Source organism: Pongo abelii, chromosome 10 (genome assembly GCF_028885655.2).
Source record: "Pongo abelii isolate AG06213 chromosome 10, NHGRI_mPonAbe1-v2.0_pri, whole genome shotgun sequence".
Classification (NCBI taxonomy): Eukaryota; Metazoa; Chordata; class Mammalia; order Primates; family Hominidae; genus Pongo; species Pongo abelii.
In genome coordinates, this window is record NC_071995.2 from 12,305,414 (window position 1) to 12,327,841 (window position 22,428).

Genomic DNA, 22,428 nt, shown 5'->3' on the forward strand with positions numbered 1-22,428 from the left:
GAATTTGCTGAGCTCTTTTGTTAACTGCTTTAAAGAACTCAGACTAGGGAAGGAAACTTCTCTCAAGTTTATTATTGGTGGTTATTTCCAGACCATTTGTCTTTCCCAAACTGCCCTTGGCCATCAAATCAGACTCCTGCTAGAGTAAGCCTCATGGTAGTGTCTCTTGGCTCACCTCTATGGTTTTGCTAATTATTTTCATGTATTGACCTGGGATCACAGACCAGGCACCCAAAGGGACAGAGGTGAGTTCTTTTTCTTTGGGTTTCTTTGGGTACTCATAACCCAAGTCCCTGTGACAGGTTTTGGAAAAATGGCACATCTGAAGGATTGGATCCATGGTGCATTTTGTAACTGCTGTATCCTCTTTTCTTTAAGGTCTTGCTGTGTCACCCATGCTGAAGTACAGTGGCGTGATCATAGCTCACTGTAACCTCAAACTCCTGGGCTCAAGTGATCCTCCTGCCTCAGCCTCTGGAGTAGCTAAGACTACAGGTGCACCACCTCGCCTGGCTACTTTTTAAAAAAATTTTTGTGGAGACGAAGTCTTGCTTTGTTGCCCAGGTTGCTGTCGGAACTCCTGGGCTCAAGTGATCCTCCCACCTCGGCCTCCCAAACTGCTAGGATTATAGGCATGAACCACTGCGCCCAGCCATTTTGTCCTCGTTTTGACTTGAGATCTGGGAGATTTTAAAGATCTGTGTCATGAGTTCACTTGACTGGTGCTTTGCACTTTTGAGACCCGTCACTCTCCTGACTAATAGGTCTTGACTGCCACTAATGGCCAGCGATGGCTGAGAACAGCAGGACACTCTCACTTTGCACCTTTTGATCTGGTCTTTATTCAAAGTGGGGTGAACCCGGTGGGAGAGTTGTTGTTTTGGGGATAAAGTCTGGGTAACACAGATTCTTCAGGCTGGGTAAGTCTCCTATTCTCCCCGACTTTGAGACCTGAATGACCTGATTTGGCTGACTACACCTCCAGTCCCCTGGACAGCAGCCAGCTCCTTTGATTTTGTGCCATTTAGTCCTTCCCTTCATCTGCTGACGCTAATACTTTAGGGTGAGGTGGAAGGAGAGGGCATACCTGTTGGTGAGGTAAGAGTGTTTTCCTTCAGAGAACCAAAGAAACAAAGGCTCCCTTTCTGAATTTTGTGTTCTGCCTCTTTGCATCTCTGAGGCTCCTTGTGTCTGGCAGGGCTGTGAGTGAGGAGGTGAGGGTGTGCTCCTCTGCAGGCAGAAGTCAGCTGTAGGTCAGATGTGGCTTTGGAACACAATGGAATCCAGGGGGAATGTTGGCGAGCACAGCAAGGCTGGGGTGATGATCCTCTAATCTTTTGCAGCGTGCTGTAAGAGTATCTTTAACTTTCGCCGAGACAGGCAGGGCAATGAGCAAAAGGACCTTGGTGTTAGGTGACATCTCAAGTAGGGCACCTGGTAGTACACCTGTCTTGCATGTTCCCACCCTTCCCAACACTTTATCTTTTTGAAGCCACCTACCCTTAGAAAATGAACAAGGAGCCACTGACATAGACAGCAGTGTATTTACTTATCTTTTGGATGCAAGGCAGTTTGACCTGCTGGGAGACATGTGGGATAAGGCCCCAGAGTGGGAAAAAAAAAAAACCTTAAAAATGCAAGAAGGAAGAAAGGTAGGTGAGCCAGCAGGTCCCACTGAAAGGCTTTGTTATTGCAGCAAAGAGGGAAGAGGTGGGCCCAGTGGCATAAGTCACTAACATTCTTCTGAGAGTCACTAGCCAGTTCTTCTGAGAATTTCTCTGTCTTGAAAAACTTGGTAAAATGGCCAAATGGAGCTTCTCTGAACTAGGGGGAATGCCTGTGTGTGCGTTTGTTGTTAGCCATCATGTTGAACAGTCTGATTGAAGGGAAAGTTGGTCTGTGTACATTTTCATTTCAGCTGTGGTCTTTGAAGGTTCACTGTGGAGGAGGTGTGGGTGGATGAGATATAGTCTTCCTGCTCCTTGGTTGGCTTATATGTAGGTTATAGGTGAATGTGAGTTCACAACACAGCCTATTTCTTATTTGGGTGCTCTTTTGGATGACTTGCAGAGCTTAGTTTGGGAAAACCCAGTTACTCTTCCTTTATGCACATATTTCTGCTAGACTAAATGCCAAATAGATAATTGGAAAGAATTTTCTTCGCAGCCCTGGTCCCCAAATTGGTGTCTGTGGTTCTTCCTAGGGTCTCATATTATGAGAGTGCACTCCCTTTAATCTTTTGGGACCTCAGGTGGGGTCTGTGTGGACAAGATTGTGCTGCTTTGAGAAACTTCTTGCTGCACACTCGCCAGGGTAAGGCAAGAGTTAGTCCTGTTGGCTGGGTGGTTCTTGGGCAGTTGAGCATGCTTAGCACTTGAGAGGTTTCTGTTATACCATTTGCCAAAAGGGACATCTCTCAGCTGGTCCTGGTGCCCCAGGGCACAAATGTCAGGCTTTAGGAGAAAATGCACAATTTCAGGTTCAGTCTTTGTCTGCATTTGTGTGCATGAATGGACTAATAATTGAAGTGCATTGAACGATTTCTGCATACTCCAACACCTAGAAAGTAGCTTCCTGGGTTAGGGAACGGTTCCTAGGTACAGCTACCAAAGGCTCAAGCTTAAGCACCAACACTGGAGGTTAGGATTAGCATGCTCTAGGGAGGACAGTGAGAGGGTAGCTGACACAATGCCTTTATGGGCTATTTTTAGCTTTAGTCAGGCCTATCTGGAGTGGCTTGTGCTTTCTTGGGCACCGTCCTGCATTTATTCCAGGGTTTGTGCTTGTGACTCTGTTTGCATATATGCCACATGTATTGCATGCTCATGGGATGATAAATTGCAGAAATTATGGCATAATCTGTTTTCTAGCATATAGAGGAAAAGATTACACAAAATCCAGCCTTGTTGTGGCAAAGAAACCTAACATATAGATGTAAAATATATCTCCTTGGAGGCCTGGCTTTGTGATGGGCTATAAACGGATTGTTAAACAGCAATGTGAGGGGCTGTTAACAAGCTGTTTCTAAGAGCATCTCCGTGGTCTGGTCTGGAAAGGTAATGTGTACATATTGTACATTTGAGATAGTTTGCCTGTGGTGTTTATATGTTGGTAGGTTGTGTGTGTGTGTGTGTGTGTGTGTGTGTCTTGTCTGTCTTCAGTGGTGAACTGAAAAAATAATTTAAAGTGTTGTTTATGTGCTTCTATGTTAGTGTCTACATTCCAAACCGGGCAATATTTTTTTTTAAGCTGGCTTAAGTGAAGAGGTGTTTGGTCAGCCACAGGGTATGAATCAACCAAACTTCAAAAAGCTTCAGTGTGTTTTTGATAACACTCTTAAGTATATAATAGCCGCTTTAAGGATTTGTGCCTTAGTGTACTTGGATGAATCGGTAAATCACCTCCCCATCAGCAAACTAGCATTTGGGTTCCCACGTTGGCAAAGCAGGGTTCCTGTTATGTGTCTAGTCTTATTTGAACTTCTTTTCACATTCAGGTGACATAGTTGAACATCAGTCCATGCCAGTTTCTGCTACTACTGGGTTTTTAATGGAAGAGAACTCTTTCTTGTTACTACGATGCCATGCTTCTGCTGTGTTAGCAGCTGCTGTATTGAAAAACAGGTGTCTCTTATAATCCTCTGACTGGATCAGTTTGCTAGCCTGGCAAAGTCTTATTATTATTGTTTTTATTTATTTATTTTTGTCCCACATAAGTCAGAAACTGCCAAGAGATGTTGATGAGTGGGATTAATATGAGAGGAGATGGCAGCTTTTCTTGGTGGAGGTTTCTGTTACAAGAATCTAAGAGTCTTACAAAGATAGGGCTAAATAAAACCAGGATACGAATCACAGGGGAGAACCGCCAAAAGAAGGGTAATAAATGAATGGTTCTGTCAAGTCACCTCTCTGACATTCTTCTAAGGCCAACTTAAAGCCAGCACTGCCGCAAAAGCCATCCAGGACTAAGGTTAGCGAACGGTGACCCTTGTTTGGTCCACGATACACTAACAGACTCTTCCACTTGTTGCTTCTTACTGCTACTGGAATGGAAGCTTTGGAGGGCAGGTGTGCCGCCTTTTCCAGCCTGCCAAGCAGTCTGGTGCATACTCGTCTTTCTCCTCCACACCGGCTGTCACTGCCTTCCTTCTGGCCCCAGACCTTTCGGTTGTCTCCTCTCTGATCTTCCTTGCTCCATTTTCTCCCCACCCCCAACACAACTTGGAATGATTCTTTGCAGATAAAAATGTGATCTTGTTACTCTCTGTCTCACACCACAGTGTAGCATGAACCCCAGCTTCTTATCACCTGCAAGGCCCTTTACTGCCTACCTTTCTAGTATCATCTCCACATTATGTTCCAACCACATAGTGAACTTTTTTCTCGGGAGGACATGGTCTCTCCCTGTGGCCCAGGCTGGAGTAATCTCAGCTCACTGCAACCTCTGCCTCCTGGGCTCAGGTGATTCTCCCATCTCAGCCTCCCGAGTAGCTGACACCACAGGCACGTACCACCACACTAGGCTAATTTTTGTATTTTTAGTAGAGACAGGGTTTCACCAGGCTGGTCTCAAACTCCTGGGCTCAAATGATCCGCCCACCTCGGCCTCCCAAAGTGCTGGGATTATAGGCATGAGCCACACTATGCCCAGCCCATGTAATGAACATTTATGCCTGGAATCTTCGCTCGATCTTCTTTCTGCCTGGCAGCCAGTTTGTCATTGGGAGTCCATTTCTCAAGCCTCCCTGTTGCTGCTGGGCACAGTGTTCCCGCAGCTCATTGAACTTGCTTCTGTTATTGGCAACAATCCAGTTATCCTTGAATTATCATCCACACTAGACTGAAAGCCCACTGAGGACAGGAGTCTGATGGGTTCATTTTTATATTTCCAGTGTCCAGCTCAAGGTCTGGCACAGAGGACAACCAATGGCTATTAATTGAATAGAGTTTCTTAATCAGTAGGTATTTATTAAGCTTCTGTTATGGACTTAATTGGTGCCAGGCTCTTTGATATGTAGGATAAAGACCTCACACAGTTGACATCCTGAGCAAATACTCTGTGAGGGTTGAGGAAAGAAGAAAGGTAGAGACCTGTGTTTTGAAACATATCAGGACTCCATGTCAGGGCGAACATACTGCCACCTCCCATACCTAAGGGGCTCCTGTGAGGCGTAAGTACTGACATGTACACACAGGGCACTCACAAATGCTCTCCCTCTCAGTTGCCTACTTTCTAGAGGGGAATATAGATAGCTGGAGAAGAAGCTTGAGAACCTTCAGGCTGGATGTGCCAGAAACAGCACAGACAGCCTAAGATAAATGAATGTATTAACTGATCATCCTTTTTTTTTGATGTGGCTCAGGATGCCTCTTGGGTCAGGGAGGGAGAACCAGTGGCTGTTTGTTGTAGCCGTGTGCGGTCTTGGCCATAGCTGGCTGTGGTATCTGGGACCCAGTGGCAGGTCACCACTGTATGGGGCTGCTAGTTGCTCCCCCACCCCATTCCTCTAAGAGCTAGTCGGGAGAGATAGCCCGGAAGAGCAGCACGGCTTGCTGAAACTTCTCTGAGGTCTGTGATTGGCCTTTCCATGTCAAGGGAAGAATCCCTCTCTTAATTGAGTCAGCTCTTTCCAGTCTTCTCTTGTACAGCCCATGTTCTCTCCTACCCTATCTGAGATGAAGATCTTTCTGGAGCTCTCATTTTACTCCTAATGGGTTGCCTGGAGGGACTAAGCCGGTGAGAATTACTGGGCATACTATGGGACTAGAAAAACAACTCAAAGTTATGTCTTATGGATGGTAGGACAGCCTCAACATTGCTGTTTACAGTGGATAGCCCAGTGACATTTATTTAAAGAGGGCAGTCTTAAGAGAGTGTGTTAGGGTTATGAATCTGATTAAGTGTGATCTGATAAGTGTGAAATGGACCACTTGGGAGAAATCAAGTTACTTTCAGATATAAGCAGACAAAACTGGGCCTTCCACACAAGCCCGAATAGTTCGTTTTCTCCCTATTTTTGTTGCCATTGAGGTACAGCTGGGATTCAGGGCATGAGGATATGTGAAAACTTCTGGCTTCCTGAACCCAACCAGACCCCAGCAAGAGTCCTTTTACAGTTTCCCTGAAACTGTCACGAGTTTTCCTGACCGCCTGCTGGGGGCTCTCTGTTGCAGACCCACGTGGCAGCTGCCTGCCAGCCCTGCCAGATTTGACTTCATCTTGGCTGCGGGGTGGGTCGGTCTCCACGCGGCTTCTCTTGGCCTGTCTGTCCACTCAGGGCATTTAAGGGTCTTCTTGCTTTGCTCAGATGGGCTCCTTGAGGGCTTGCGCAGTAGGTTGAGAGTTGTTACAGGGGTGCTGATCTGGACCACTTAGGGAGCAGAAAGCATAGGTCTGTATATGAATGTGAAAATACACATTTAAGAAGCTGCTCAGGTAGGGGCAGTCACGGAAGTTGTGCTCCCTCTTAAACACTCAGCGTACACACCTCATCCTCGGACAATGTGCTGCTTACATTTCCAGTGTCCAGCATGGTGCCTGGCACAGAAGAAGGCCGATGGATAGTAGTTGAACAGAATTTTTGTAATCATCAGGTATTTATTAAGCTTCTATTATGGACTTAAAGTTTCCTCCATGAATGCTACCAGAACCCTTGCTCGGTGTCTTCACTGTTGAGGCTGTTGAGTGAGAAGCCATTTCCTTCCCCTTCTACTTCCCCTGCCTTTACAGCCTTACCAGGCCCAGTGTTCAGAGGACACAAGGACCTAGGGCTTGGTGCTCATGAACCTAGGGTTCCTAAGAATTAGTATGTCACAATCTAATCTGGAGACTGTCTGCCATTTAGTTCCACGGCAGATTATGGTCTTGGTTCTAGCAACCTGCTGAAGAGCAAACCTGGTGGTTTATTTTCTTTTTTTTTTTTTAATAGGGACTTGCCTTGTCTCCCAGGCTTGATACGGTGGCATGATCATAGCTCACTTCCTCGACCTCCTGGGCTCCAGCGATCCTCCCACCTCAGCTTCCCAAGTAGCTGAGGCTACAGGTGTGTGCCACGATACCTGGATAACTTTTTTTTTTTGAGATGGAGTCTCACGCTGCCTCCCAGGCTGGAGTGTAGTGACGTGATCTCGGCTTACAGCAGCCTCCGCCTCCCAGGCTCAAGCAGTTCCTTGCCTCAGCCTCTTGAGATGGAGTCTCACTCTGCCGCCCGGGCTGGAGTGTAGTGGCGTGATCTCGGCTTACTGCAGCCTCCGCCTCCCAGGCTCAAGCAGTTCCTTGCCTCAGCCTCCCATGTAGCTGGGATTACAGGTGCACGCTGCCACGCCCAGCTAAATTTTGTATTTTTAGTAGAGACAGGGTTTCACCATCTTGGCCAGGCTGGTCTTGAACTCCTGACCTCGCGATCCACCTGCTTCGGCCTCCCAAAGTGCTGGGATTACAGGCGTGAACCACCACGCCCAGCCAATTTTTAAATTTTTTGTGGAGACAAAGTCTCACTGTGTTGCCTGGCTGGTCTTGGATTCCTGGACTCAAGTGATCCTCTGGCCTCAGCCTCCCAAATTGCTGGGATCACAGGTGTGAACCACCACACCCAGCTGAGAACAGACTTTTGAACTACCACAACTATAGGTCTGTTGGACATTGTTTTCACTTGAAATTGCTTAAAAATTGACCTGCCTTGGAGAAAATTTCATGAGCCTTTTCTTAAAGAATGATTGAAATGCCAATAAGAATGCAATAACAAGTGCCCTGTGTAGCTGTGTGGGAGGGACACCCTCCTCTCCCTCCACCCAGCAAAAGCTAACGTACTTTCCAAATTCTAAATTGTGATGGGTGACTCGGTAAAGGACTTCACACTGTTTTTTTTTAAAAAAATTGATGTGGCAGGCCTTACAAAAGGATATGCCGTTATATTCTAACAAATTATTTCTATCGAAAAGAGTATCATGTGAGATTAGGGCTGTAGAGGAATAGCCTTTCAACTAGTCTTCCATGTGGCAAAGGTGGCACCCAGTTTCCAAAGACAGCACAGATGCCAAGGGTCTTTTCTGAACTTCTTCCATTTTTATGATCCCTGGCTGGGTCGGAGAAGGGCTGGTTGGTATGTTTTTCTTTCTTCTGGATGAAAGTTGCAAGGACACTTAAGCCTTATGCTTCAGGGCGGAATCTGATCACAAGATGAGATCAGGAAGAAATTTTCCCCCTGTGGCTTCCTATTGCACAATTGCCCAGCCAGGTGTGCTACCTCTGTTAAACAAAGACACACACACCTCCTTACGGGCCATCTTCAGAGCAGGATGTTGGACGTTGTGGGCCAGCAGCCCGGTTCCTTTGGCACGTCCCTGTGCTCAAAGATGGGAGGCAGCTGCCCGTCTGCTCCTGTACTTGGCTTTCCTCTGGGTGCGCTGTACTGAGCTCAGGGCCATGTCTTCAGATCCCTACAACTCTTTGCAACTCTTTGTGGGAGAATTAAAATTAGGTCTAATTCTGTACACACCCGCACGCACATGCACACATATCTTTTTAAAAGTTTTCCTTAAACTTGCTTCCCCTTTCCTGGGCTTTGCTTCCCCCTTCCCGGGCTTTACACCACGTCAAACCCATATGCATTCCCAAAACATCAAAATACTGTTCACAAATCATAGTAGGACTCTTTAACCATAAGGTGCGCAGTTGCCAATCTCAAGCTTGGATTGTAAGTGACTTCGAAGTCTGATCCAAAAGACTGGGAGGAAGGGGAAGGGACAGGGATGGACTTCTTTCCTTCCTCCCTTCCTCGCTTCCTTCCTCCCTCCCTCCCTCCCTCCCTACTTTCCTCCTTTCATCGTTTCCTCCTTTCCTCCCTTCCTCCCTTCCTCCCTTCCTCCCTTCCTCCCTTCCTCCCTTCCTCCTTCCTTTCTTCCTTTCTTCCTTTTCTTTCCTTTCTTTCCTTTCTTTTCTCTCTTTTCTTTCTTTTCTTTCTTCTTTTTGAGGCCCTGGCTGTGCCGCCTCTTGTGCAATAGGATAATTACCAGCGATTCCCAGGCTCGCCTGCTTTTCTGCCTTTACATCTCTATCTCCTGTGGCGCAGTACTTCCTTCTGCCTCTATTATTAGCTTACTTAGCTTTACCATTCAGTTCTCCACCTCCTCCCCGGGTCCCTCCCCATCTTCTTCCAGCCTTTCTTTCCCTTCACCTCTGTAAAGGTATTTTGGGGAGCTACCGTTCATGTTCTATTCATATAGGAACCCTCTTTTCCTTTATTAATATAAAATAATCTTGGTCCTCCCTCATTTTATCATATATTCATTCGTATTCCCAAAGTAGAAACCGTTGCCACCAGCACATAACGTCTGGCCTGTAAACCTTTAAAGCAGGATGTGCCGAAATGAGATCTTCACAAGCAAGTGTGCCTCATCCACTGATCTGCAGGCCCTTCTTCCCCAGCAGCCATTCACTCATCTTCACACCATCTTCTTGCCCTTCTCTCTGCTTTTCCATGATTCTACCCCAATCACATTCCTTCCCAAAATTACTGTGTTAGTACTTAATTGTTCACCTGGGCTTGTTCATTTTGTAGTTCATTGTTTCTTTTTTTTTTCTTTAAAATTTTCTTGTTCTTCGGGGATACACTGTATTCTTGTAATTAGAGATTATATCAGTTTTCATCGCCAAAATTTGCCAAGTGGGCATCGTCGTATTTGGTATCAAGCATGCGTTTCAGGAAGAAGGGAAAAACAGTAGATTTTGGGCAGCTTTTGATTACAATAATTTCAAATTTCTAATAACTGAGAAGTACTTCATGTGATTCTTGTAGAGTAAAAGCTTAAAAATTACCCTTTTCTTTGTAATTGATATGAGTCTTATTTCGTTTGGGTAAGAAACCCAGTTTGAGGCTACCAATTTTTCAAATAGTGGTCTTAGAAACTAATTATTGCTGTAATTTCAGTAACTAAGTAGGCATTCCTATTCAAACTTTTACTCAAGTACTTATATTCTTTAACTATTGTTACTCATTTATAACATTTTTCACTATAAGGATAGTGCCATCCTGTTTATAACACACCCTGTCCTGGGACTAGATGGAAGGGATTGAGGAAATTCTGCTGGAGTCTAACCCCACTGTAGGGCAGCATCATTTTAGGAACAAAAAAGAAGCTCACACTCTTCTAAATATAACCGGGGAGAAGATTTAGGGAGGTGGCTTGTAGGATCAGTTTTAAGACCAGGTCAGACATACGCACAAATTCTCTCTTTGTAAATGAGAAGTGGCCTTTAATAGCTTTCATATGGATAGATGGGTAGGTGAAATATTATTCCACCTAAAGCATGACATTTCAGTAAGTACTACACTTTAAAACTTGCCTTGCAGGGTTTTAAAAATATTCTTTTCTGGGTTCTAATCATTTATAATGAAGAGTCACTAGCATTTTATTAAAACCCATATTTTTTGGAGAGGGATATTAAGTGAGCAGGGATTGTGGGTTGTTCTTGCTTTTCCTTAACTGTCTTGCCCCTAAAAAGTGATGGGAATAACCCAAACCTTAAAGGTTCCTGGGGCTTTCTTTTTCCCAAGACAGGGACCTCCTCCTCTCCCCTGCTGTCATCCCACTTGTTCCTGAAAAAGGGTAAGGTTGGGGGGGGCGGGGAAGAGAGAAGGAAATTAGGGTTCTAGCTTAAAACTGCTGCTAGAATGGCTAGTTCTGGGAGCTTTTTGAGAGGGGCCCAAGGTGGCAGCCTTGTCTCTTTTGCCTCTTTCATTAAACCTGGGGTTTGCTGTACAATGCTTTGGGTCTCCTGTCCCAAAAATAAAGGACTGTGGCAAGTATCGTCCTGACATCTATCCAATCAGTTCTGACTGCGAGGCACTTGTAATTCAGAAGATAGTCATTAGATTTGGATAGAAAGAAATGAGATTTGATGTTCAGTAGATGAGTAGGGTGGCTATAGTTCATGTTAATCGATTGTACATTTTAAAATTGCTTGAAGAGAATAATTTGAATGTTTCTAGTAGAAAGGAAAGAGAAATATTTAAGGTGATGGATATACCAGTTAACTTGATTTGATTGTAAATGTATCAAATCATTACATGTACCCTGAAAATATGTACATCTAATATGTATCAATAAAAATAAATAAATAAAAATTCATTAGAATAACAGAATTTAGACATTTAGAGCTATAGTTTTAAGGTATTTCAGACCAAGGCCCAAAGCTCGGTTAAGTGACCTACTGAAGGTCCCAAGGCTATTATTGCCATTTTAGAACTAGAAGTCAGGTCTCCTGACTCCCACCAGTGTATATTGGCTTTTGACCCAGCAGTTAGTTTTATTTTAGGCTGTATTTTCAAAATAACAGATTGGTTCAAGTCAAAATAATCTTATTTGTGTGAAAAACTCAACCAGGTGAACTGAGTGAATGAACCTACTTTTTAATTGGGTGTTTTTAGGTCATGTGAAAAAAAAAAAACAAACCCACAAATCAGAAGGTCCTGTGTGCTTCATGTTTGGACCTGATTTTTTTTTTTTTTTTAAGCTCAAAATGAATGAAGGATGGTGGAGTAGGAACTAGGCTGTATGCATAAAACAGTACTTGCCCGTCTGCCTTGTCACCTGCACTCCAGTGGGGTGTTTCTAGGGCTCATTGTAAGGTGAGAGGTGACGTCTGGACCCTTGACTACCCTGTTCCTTCTGTCGCAAAATATAATCAGGAGGTTTTTATTTGACAATGTACTCTGAGTATTGGAAGGAACCAACTCCCAACCCAAATCGAATCGCCTCTGAGATCCTATTAAACAGAAAATGCCCTGAACACCAGTATATGAAAATGCTTTGCTAGGATGAGCTCAAAGCATTTCATCCTCCAAATAAAATCTATCTGCTCGCACTTAGATTGTTCAAAGGCAGATGGTAGGCAATTGAAACAGAGACAAGCTGGCAAAAGGAAAAGTAAAACCACAAATATCTGTACATGAAGGTGATTTACGCTCTTGCCAGCCCCCCTCCTAACTTCGTTAACACAACGATATAGCAATTAAGTAGCATGGGAACTCGGGCTCAGATGGCTAATACAGTTGTCCTCCGTTAACGGGGTGAGACAAAGCTTGCGTATAATCTACAGTGCTCTTCACCAAAATGCAGAGCTAAAAGAGATTTTAAGAGATAATCAGCAACATAGCCTATAAATCATGCTGCTCATAACAGACGGCCACCTTGTTGAACTCTCACTGACCCCCACCACACGTTAACAGCGGGGCCACTGCTATGAAATATTAGCTATTATCGAGTGGCCAAGTCTTAAGAAGGGTACCACTCGGCAATATTGAAGTTTGAAGTGGAAGTAAGATCCCCTCGGGGTGAGGGTAGGAAGGTGGTGAACAGGGTTGATCAGAACGGTGGAAGACTCCAGATGCTTTGTGGGAAACCCTGAATTAGCCAAGAGCAAAAGTTATCACCATCCTACTGCTCTGGGAAGGCTGCCTGGTGGAGAAAACCTCTGCATACCTTCAGCCTTTTCACTGACTGGAGGACTTTCCAGACGAAATCTGGCACTTCTCAGTAACCTTGAACTTGAACATTCAGCGACAGAAGGGAAAGGGAGAAGGTTTCAGCTGCTGGAGCTGGGTAACTGTGCAGGGCTCTCGCAGCGGGCCATTTGTGGTTCTGATGGTGCCAAGCTGCAGTGTTCTGAGGGTGTGTGAATGAGGGTGTTGATCTTGGCTGCGGAAGGGGCAGCTTTCTGAGCAGGTGGGAGTGGTGAATGAGGAGGGGATTTGGCGGGGCAGGATGTGAGATGAGTTTACTCTGCTGGGAAAGAATTTGGAGATGTCCATGAAGAAGAAAATCTGGGTGACTATTGCGGGAGGGCTGATGTTGGAGAGAAGGGCTCATACTACAAATCAGAATGAAATAAAGGGTATCTTAGTATCAAGAGGAAAGCACTGTTAAGATACTAAACCTGCTGCTGCCCAAGCATCTGAGGAGAGACCATAGAAGAGTTCTATATGGAACAGATGAAAAAGTCAGTAAAGTCAGGTCTAGACCTGGAGTTTTTAGTAATACCGACTTTACATAGGAAGTGTCTGGGAAGTAGTGATTACAGGGAAAGTATGTTGGAGGAGTGAATCATTCCTTCAGAAATCAATATTTTTTCCTACTAGGCCCTCCAAATGTCATCTTTGTAGTTGCCCAAATACATCAGTTTCTCTCTTACGTAAGAGAGCTTGTCTCATTTTTATTGCTGTCTTCCATTTTCAAGTGTCTTCTTGTGTAATGACCCTGTATTTGATCTTGGGCAGATATTGTCTGTGACTGTTGTTAGAGTGATCCTTTTCCTTTCCCCCGATTTAGTCAAACTGTATCCATGGTCTCTAGACTGAGATTTGGCAGTGATTCCATGGCTGTTGTGAGTGGAGGTGACTAACAAAACTCAGGAATGGAATGGCCATATTTTGGAATTTGGTTGAAGCAGGTAAAGTTTTTATTCCTCTACCAATGCAAATCTATCTCAGGGAATTTCTCTTTATTCAGAAAGAATGACCTCCATCCCACCTTTCTCTAAAAGGTACAGATCTTAATGCATATTTGACACATTAGTTGGCTTCTACCTTGGGGACCAGCGGACCACCCCGCAGATACAATGCACGGAATCTAGCAAACAATAAAGAGCAGTGTGCTCGCGTGGCCAGATTGTTCGCTTCCTTCCTTTTTCGCCTTCATTTCTGGGAAGTCCTTGCCTCGTTAGTTCCATAGGCCATGAGACACAGCAATATAAAATGCCAGAGGATGTTCAAATGGGCGTGTGGAGGAAGAGGGAAAGCAGGAATTCTGGGCCAGAGAGCAGATGGCCAGCCAGTGACCTAGGAAGGGAAGCTCAGGCTTTTAAACATTGGCAATGTTTCTTTTATGTGCAGTTTTCATTAAGGAGCACCAAGACTCCAAGTTGCAGGATTCTGAAAGTGGTCAGAGTCCCTGCCCTCGAGATTTACTTTCCAAAGAGGAGACAGTGGTTTTAATATAATGAATATATGCAGAAAACAGCCAGAGACGATAGAAACACTTTGGCACCTTCTGTGGCGCTGCTAAAATGTGCGCTGCAGCTCAAGGCCCATAGGGGTTAATGTAGGGGTTATTTGTGTGTGTGTGTTTTTGGTGTTTTCCCCATCAAGCCCTGGTTGTGCGACCCTGGGTGAGCCAGCTGCTTCCGCTGTTTTCCAGGAAAGCATGAGTGTCCACCACCTAGAGAGATGATGATGTGAGAAGGGGCAGGGAGAGACCTCTCCGGTTGCCACTCTCTCACTGCCCCAGGAGCGGAGGCCCCTGGTGCTCAGGAGGCCTTTGGCTGTGTCCGGATCCACCAATTCCCCGCTTCCCTAAGGATGACAGGGGTAATCTGGTGAGACCCGCTGCCCTCCTAATGTTGCAGGAAAGCTGGAGCCCCTCAGTCAACATTTATGGAAGGCATTTAATGCATCATGAGCTGTGAAGGTACAGCCAGGCCCTCCGTCAGCTCCCTGAGACAGGCCTTGTCTTTTTGCACGCATATGTCTGTTAATAGTTGTAGACCTAGCTGTAGCCATGGGGGTAAGCCTAGTCCTCCAGCCCCTGACAGTTTATTACCACAAGGAGTGAGAACACCAGGATGTGTTTTTTTAGATGTTCTTCTGTAACCCCCAAGCACCTATAGCTCCCAGGTGTTTTTACATTGATCTCAGAATTACCCAGAAAACATTCTTTGAAGACCTTGTAGAGTCTGCCATTTGTACTTCTGCTACAAAGAGCAAAAATAAAGCAAATAAACAAAAAAGTCCCTGGAAATCCTATAGTTATCCTAATACATATTTTTAAAGTATTCTCTATCACTGAGCAGGGGCATCTATACATTTCAATCCTTTTGGAAAATATACTTTCTCAAACTTCATGTTGTATCCCTCTAAAGTTAGTTAGCACATATTGCACATTCAGAAGAAATGTTCATTTACAGCAAGGCATAGATTTTTTTTTTCCTCTAAAAGAAATTTGACCAGGTGTGGTGGCTCATGCTTATATTCCCAACATTTTAGGAGGCCAAGGCAGGAGGATCACTTGAAGCCAGGAGTTCTAGACCATCCTGAGCAACAAAGTGAGACCCTGTCTCTATAAAAAAATAAAATAAATTAGCTGGATGTGGTAATATGTGCCTGCAGTCCCAGTTACCCAGGAGGCTGGGGCAGTAGGATCCCCTGAGTCTAGGAGTTTGAGGCTGCAGTGAGCTATGATCATGCCACTGTACTTCACTCTGGGCAACAGAGTGAGACCTCTGTCTCTAAACAAAAAGGAGGGAAGGAAAGAGGGAAGAAAGGAGGAAGGGAAGAGAGAGAGAGGAGGAAGGGAAGGGAGAGGGAGAGGGAGGGAAAAGAAAAAGGGAGAGAAATTGATGCAGGAAGAAGAAAGAAAGAAAATAAAAGAAAGGGAAAGAAACTGATGAAGGAGGAACTGGGTACCTAGAAGTGGTTGAATGAAATAATCCTGTGAAGTCATCTAAGGTTCCCATCTCATTCCTTGCCTTTTATTTCTCGCCATCACCTATGGCCACTTCTTGCTTGTTCATGTCACTTTCCATGTCAGTTTGGAATGGGCCCTGCCTGGCTGATGGCTTTGGAGAGGACAGCAGACAGTCATTAGAGACTAGAAGCTGCCAAGCGAGGCAACGTGACAGAGCACACAAGCTTTATGCCTTTTTCTTAGTCTACTCTCAGCTTGGAAATGTAGGAGTTGTAGTGGCACAGCTCAGTCAGCCTCTTCCTCCCCCGATCCTGGATCATCCACTCTGCCTCTCCCTCCCCCAATCCCAGATCATCCTGTTTTCCTAGACCATTCCTTGCCCTGACAAGTCTCCATTACCCTCAGGTTAAAGCCCAACTAACCCTGACCAGGCTGCAAGGCCCTGCGTGATCTGGCCCTGTCCCTTGCTCTTTGTCTTGGACTGCCCTTGCCCACACCAACTCCTTAGCATTCTACGGAGGTGCCATCCTCTTCTCTCCTGGCCTTTGCCCACGCCACTCCCTGAAACACTCCTTCTCTCTCTCTTCTTGCAGCTGATGGCTCTTTCCTAGGTCTTATCTCCCTGGAGTCTTTTCTTGAACTCCTCAAATCTGGATGAGATGTCCCTCATATGTGCCCTCATGACATCCATTTTGAAACTTCTATCACATCACCTTGTTTGTATGCATCATTTGTCAATAAGCCCATGAGATCAGAGCCCATCTTGGTTTTGAGCTTATGAACATAGTGTTGGGAGTAGGTTTGGTGCTCCATAAATATCTGTTAATTGAAGGAGTGCGTGGAAAACAGAATTTGGTCTTTGATTTTTTTCTGTGTTTGGCTCGGTGTCTGATGCTCTCCCGAGCATTCTTATCAGTCCACAGGGCTTTGCAGGACTATTAGCAGAGGGTAATGCATATCTGCACTATTGTCAGACATTGCCGGTTGTTAGAAGTTTGCTTATGCAGGGAAAACAATATGGAGTTTTTAATTTTTAGTTGCAAATTCAGAATATTGAGTTACACATAACCTGCAGTGGTTTGGTTTTTAAATTGAGTTTCTGCTTGTTGTTAAACCCAACCCGAATCAACTAAAGGGAGGTCTCTTCTCTCTACAAGGACACTGTGGCTCTCTGGATATTCCTGTAAGACAGGAAAAACGATCACAGATCAATTCTAGTTGCTGCCTCTGAGAAAGAAGAACAAGATAGATGGGTCCGGCTTTGTGAGGAACCTTTCTCTCTCTCCTCCCTCCTCCTGCCTCTCTCTCTGCCAATAATTACAAAGCTGAACTGAACTGCTACTGAGAATCCAAGTTCTTTCCTGGCTCTGACTAAGAGAACATAGATAGCATATGCATCTAGATTCTTTGGCTGTATACGGACATATATACATGCACACACATACACTCTGTCTTTGGCCTGAAATGACGGCAGTACACTAAGACCTGTTGTTTGTTTCTTAAGCAGATGGACGGCTAAATTTTTCTTTGTATGAATCTTTCATGATTAGTTTTACTAGGACAGAGCTAAAAGAACATGGGATATGAAGTCCAGTGACTTGGATTGATTGGATGTATGCGTATTGAACACCTGTTATGTGCTGGACATTATCAGAATTATCCAGGTGAAGAAGATGAGGCCTCTGATTGAAGTGGCTTGCTGTGTAGTGTGGTTACACTAGTGCCACTTACTCTATAACTTTGGCGGACAAATTACTGGACCTCTTTAAACTTCCAATTGCTTAACCGTAAAATGAGGATAGTGGCACCTACTTTATAGTGTTTCCAAGAGCATCTACCATGATATTGTTTGTAAAATTCACTTGACATACACCTGCTCATCCTTGACATCTCCCAGTGCAGTAACCGGAGCGCCTCCCAGCGTCCTCTGGCACAGGTAGGTGCTTCCCCTCGTGCAGTTCTCTGCTTGGACACTTCACTCCGTGCTGTCAGCACCCTTTGCTTCTGTTCCTGCACTTGTGCCAAACCCTTTGGATGAAGAGCCTCGTTGTGCCCATCTCTGGATTCCTAGTGCCAAGCATGGGGTCCAGCACTTGACACATGGCTGTTGCTGAATAAATTAAAGAACAAGGATTATGGATGGCCAGGTACCATGCATATCACATCCTTATTATAAGAACTTTGGGCCAGAAAACAGAACAAAAAGGGAGAGTGCTTTGAGGCCCTGGAGATCAGAGCAAATCTCAGCAATATCACACTCCAATTTGAAGGCTGTAAATGTGTGCCGCTTTTTAGCATGGATGCTGATCAACTGCCCGAGGTAAAGGAACCTCTTGAGGTCAGGAAGGAGGTCTGTCTGTTTAGTCTGGAGGTCAGTCTACATTTTGGTTAGCTACCAAAACTAACAGACCTAGGTGGTTGGCAATTAGAGGCGCATTTTGATTGTTTTATGCCATATACTCTACAACTCACATGGCAGCACCTTCTTCCTCCTGGTTTCCTTTCCCTTTGCAGGAAGAAATGTGTTTCTCCTTTTCTTGGAATCTCCTTTTCTGCTCTGATTATATCTCTTTTTTCTACTGTTCATACAACTTCAAGAATTAATATGAGTTATTAGGGTTCTCCAGAGAAACAGAACCACAAGGAGATAATGTATTTATTTATTATGAGAAATTGGCTGACATGATTATGGAGACTGAGAAGTCCCATGATCTGCCATCTGCAAGTTGGAGACCCAGGAAAGCCACTGGTGTCATTCAATCAGAGTCCAAAGGCCTGAGAACCAGGGGAATTGATGGTATAAATATATCCCAGTTTGGGGGTTGGAGAAGATGAGATGAGATGTCCCGATGTAAGCTGTGAGGCAGGGGAAAAAAAGGGAGTGACTGGTGAATTCTTCCTTCCTCTGCCTCTTGTCCTTGTTCTGTTCAGGCCCATAATGGATTAGATAGTGCTCACCCACATTGGGGAGGGAAACTGCTTTACTGTTCAGGAGCTAATCTCTCCGGAAACACCCTCCTAGACACACCCACAAATAATGTGTAATCTGGGTACCCCATAATCCGAGTCAAATTGACATATAAAATTAACCATCACTGATATTAATGTCATTGAGGTTGAAAGGAGAGTGTTCTTGTCCTTAGTGTGTGTTTGTATAAATACAATTTCTAACACAATCTGAGTGTGCGGGAAATAAGGAATAAGCGCTTTAGGGGAAAAGATCATGTCTCAAAGGATCATTTTCTTTTTTTCTTTATCCACCCCTTTGACTCTTAGCATTGAAATCAAAGTAAGGCCCTGAGCAGCTATATAGTAGAAGAAAAGAAGAAAAAAGTAAGACCAGATAGTTGTTTGGAAAGAAACAGCCACTCTTAGCAGTTATGCACAGCATAGGTAGAGTAAGTTCTTAGCGCTCGATAAATGAATCAATGGTTGCATTTTTTAGAAAGACCATTTCTTCTTCGGTAAAGCTTGCTAGTTCTTCTCACAGATTATCTTTTCATCCGTTCCATAGGTTCTGCAGACTGGTGAAGGGTAGGAACAGAGTGATCTTTTCTTTCCTTCTTGCTGGGTTTGCCACAAAGCATGTTGAATGGTCTTGATGTTTCTCCGGTCTATAAATAAATACTTTTTTAAATGGAGCCATCATGGGATCTGACTCTATTTATTCTTGTCACTCTCTTCTCTCCTCCCACAGGGAAATGGCACATTTAGGAAGAGTTTCCATTATTTGTAACATCTGATGATTTATGTCTTTCATAGACCATGTATCAGAGGTGGAGAAACAGCTTCTTAACTTTCAGACTTGCTTGTTCTTGACTCCATGAGCGATCTAGGAGAGTTACCCCATTTCTGTAGGCATCCATCAGTATTCATCCTCTGTGTTCACACGCTTTCTCATTATATTACTCTTCTCAAGTTTACAAATCTCTTCTCATTGATTTCATTTTAGTTTGGCATCATGGTCTAGTGAGACTAACACTTGGCTGGGAATTGGGACTAGCTGTGTCCTTGGATAAGACTCTTAACATTCTGGGCTTGTAGTTTTTCTCTGTAAAAGTTGAGACATCCAGCTTGATAGTTCTCTGGCTATAAGGGCATTTTGACCTCTGAATACTGAAAGGATGCAGGTAGGGGTTCCAATCTTTCATGCCCTGTACTTTCCAAGAGTAATTTGGTCAGCTATCTGATGCATTCCCATGAGAACCAAATGGGACTACTCTGGCCCCTTCAGATAGAAGCTGTTAGAAATAAAAAGCTTACAGTTGTTGGGGGACAGGCAGTATATTTTACATCTGCTGATAATATGCTAGAACCAAATTGCAAAGTGGACCCATGTATGTTATTTAGTATTTTCATTGTTTACATTTTTCTCATTTCTAAACTATGTTGAATAGTGGAATAGTTTGCTTCCTTTGGTTTTGAGAACCTCTTCTCCTCTTAGTGATGGTGCTGTAGCTATCGTCAGCCCAAAAGGTCCATACTACATGTTCAGCTAGGACAGGGACCACATCAGGGCAGGCATCTCATATAATTTGACTCAGCCCTAATACATTGATTTTCTTACAGGCAAGGATTAACTCTCTCCATTAAAGACTCATGTGAGGGGAAGAACAGATAGCAAAGTGTTTGCTAAAACGATGAACTGTCCCTATTTCACCTTCAGGCAGCAAAATGATCTGCTTAGAAACTAATTAGAGCATTTTCCCCATGGCGTTGGTGATCTACTTCTACATGCCTATGATCTCTTAGACAGTAGTTGCACCATGTTCAGGAACTGGCCGTAAAGCAGCCCTCTCCCTAGCCTGTCTCCCTCTAATAGAAGAATGCTGAGAGTGGCTCATTGCTTCAGATGAATCTCAGACCTTTTATTTCAGATTCGTTTAAGGGCATTTGCTCCTCTGTGATGCTCCTTACTTTCTTTTCTTTAAAATCTTCTTTGCTTTTGGATCCCAGGGTAGACAAGGAAAATGTTGCATCATCATATATAGGTAGGTAGGAGACTTTAAGGTGCTCAAAGCCTGGTCGACATTTTCTGGTGGCACAGATGAAGCCATTTTCTATGGAAGCCTCCTAGGCCAGACTCTGTCCTGCATCCCACTGAGTATAGACCTAATTTCTTTCTAATATGGATGGAGGAATAAGCATGGTCATTTATCATGCTGAGGCAGCTGTAAGCCGTCTGCATCCGGGTTCCATTGCAATTGGAGCAGTAGCAAATCCATTGGGTTTCTTCATTTTTCAGGATAATTTTCTTTCCCTTATAGTGTACTACAGATTTGGGGTCTGTCGTCTTAAGCAAACATTTACATAAAGTTAGCTATTCATGATTTTAAACAAATTTCATGCCTCTTTCTGCTGCATTGTTGGTATTTTTGGTTTCTATGTATCACAAACCACAGTTCAGTGACTTCCATGGAATGATGTGGAAAATCAGGAAGTAAGACTGAAATTAAGAATGAAAATTTCGGACTATATGTGTCATGCTCATTTTCACCACTGATTAAGGACTTTCAGACCACAATTTAGTGAATAAATCTGTATAGCAAATTTTTTAAACTCTCACATGTTTTATTTGTTATTATTATTATTTATTATTATACTTTAAGTTCTGGGATACATGTGCAGAATGTGCAGGTTTGTTACATAGGTATATATGTGCCATGGTAGTTTGCTGCACCCATCAGCCCATCATCTACATTAGGCATTTCTCCTTATGCTATTTCTCCCCTAGCCCCCACCCACTGACAGGCCCCAGTGTGTGATGTTCCCCTCCCTGTGTCCGTGTGTTCTCATGTTCAACTCCCATTTATGAGTGAGAACATGCGGTGTTAGGTTTTCTGTTCTGTGTTAGTTTGCTGAGAATGATGGTTTCCAGCTTCAACCATGTTCCTGCAAAGGACATGAGCTCATCCTTTTTTATGGCTACATAGTATTCCGTGGTGTATAAGTGCCACATTTTCTTTATCCAGTCTATCATTGATGGACATTTGGGTTGGTTCCAAGTCTTTGCTATTGTGAACAGTGTCACAATAAACATATGTGTGCATGTGTCTTTATAGTAGAATGATTTATAATCCTTTGGGTATATACCTAGTAATGGGATTGCTGGGTCAAATGGTATTTCTGGTTCTAGATCCTTGAGGAATCGCCACTGTCCACAATGGTTGAACTAATTTACACTCCCACCAACAGTGTAAAAGCGTTCCTATTTCTCCACATCCTCTCCAGCATCTATTGTTTCCTGACTTTTTAATGATCGCCATTCTAACCGGTAGGAGATGGTATCTCATTGTGGTTTTGATTTGCATTTCTCTAATGACCAGTGATGATGAGCTTTTTTTTGTATGTTTGTTGACCACATAAACGTCTTCTTTTGAGAAGTGTCTGTTCATATCTTTTGCCTACTTTTAGATGGGGTTGTTTTTTCCTTGTAAATTTGTTTAAGTTCCTTCTAGATTCTGGATTATTAGCCCTTTGTCAGATGGATAGATTGCAAAAATTTTCTCCTGCTCTGCAGGTTGTCTGCTCACTCTAATGATAGTTTCTTTTGCTGAGCAAAAGCTCTTTAGTTTAATTAGATCCACTTGTCAATTTTGGCTTTTGTTGCCATGCTTTTGGAGTTTTAGTCATGAAGTCTTTGCCCATACCTATGTCCTGAATGGTATTGCCTAGGTTTTCTTCAAGGGTTTTTATGGTTTTATAGGTTTTTATGGACCTAAAACCATAAAAAGTCTTTAATCCATCTTGAGTTAATTTTTGTATAAGGTGTAAGGAAGGGGTTTCAGTTTTCTGCATATGGCTAGCCAGTTTTCCCAACACAGCTTATTAAATAGGGAATCATTTCCCCATTGCTTGTTTTTGTCAGGTTTGTCAAAGATCAGATGGTTGTAGTTGTGTGGTGTTATTTCTGAGGCCTCTGTTCTGTTCATTGTTCTATATATCAGTTTTGGTACCAGTACCATGC

General features: G+C 43.8%; 1 protein-coding gene across 5 annotated transcripts in view; it reads left to right on the forward strand.

Annotated features, from left to right (window-relative positions):
- ETV6 (ETS variant transcription factor 6) overlaps nt 1-22,428 on the forward strand; it is a 285,690-nt gene that overhangs the window by 51,068 nt on the left and 212,194 nt on the right. The window contains exon 1 of one of the 5 annotated variants that reach the window (XM_063712034.1): nt 6,929-7,042. The exons of the other annotated variants lie outside the window; for them this stretch is intronic. The gene's annotated coding sequence lies outside the window, so the exon portion shown is untranslated. Of the gene's footprint in view, nt 1-6,928; nt 7,043-22,428 lie in introns of those variants that run through there. 5 annotated transcript variants of the gene reach the window in all.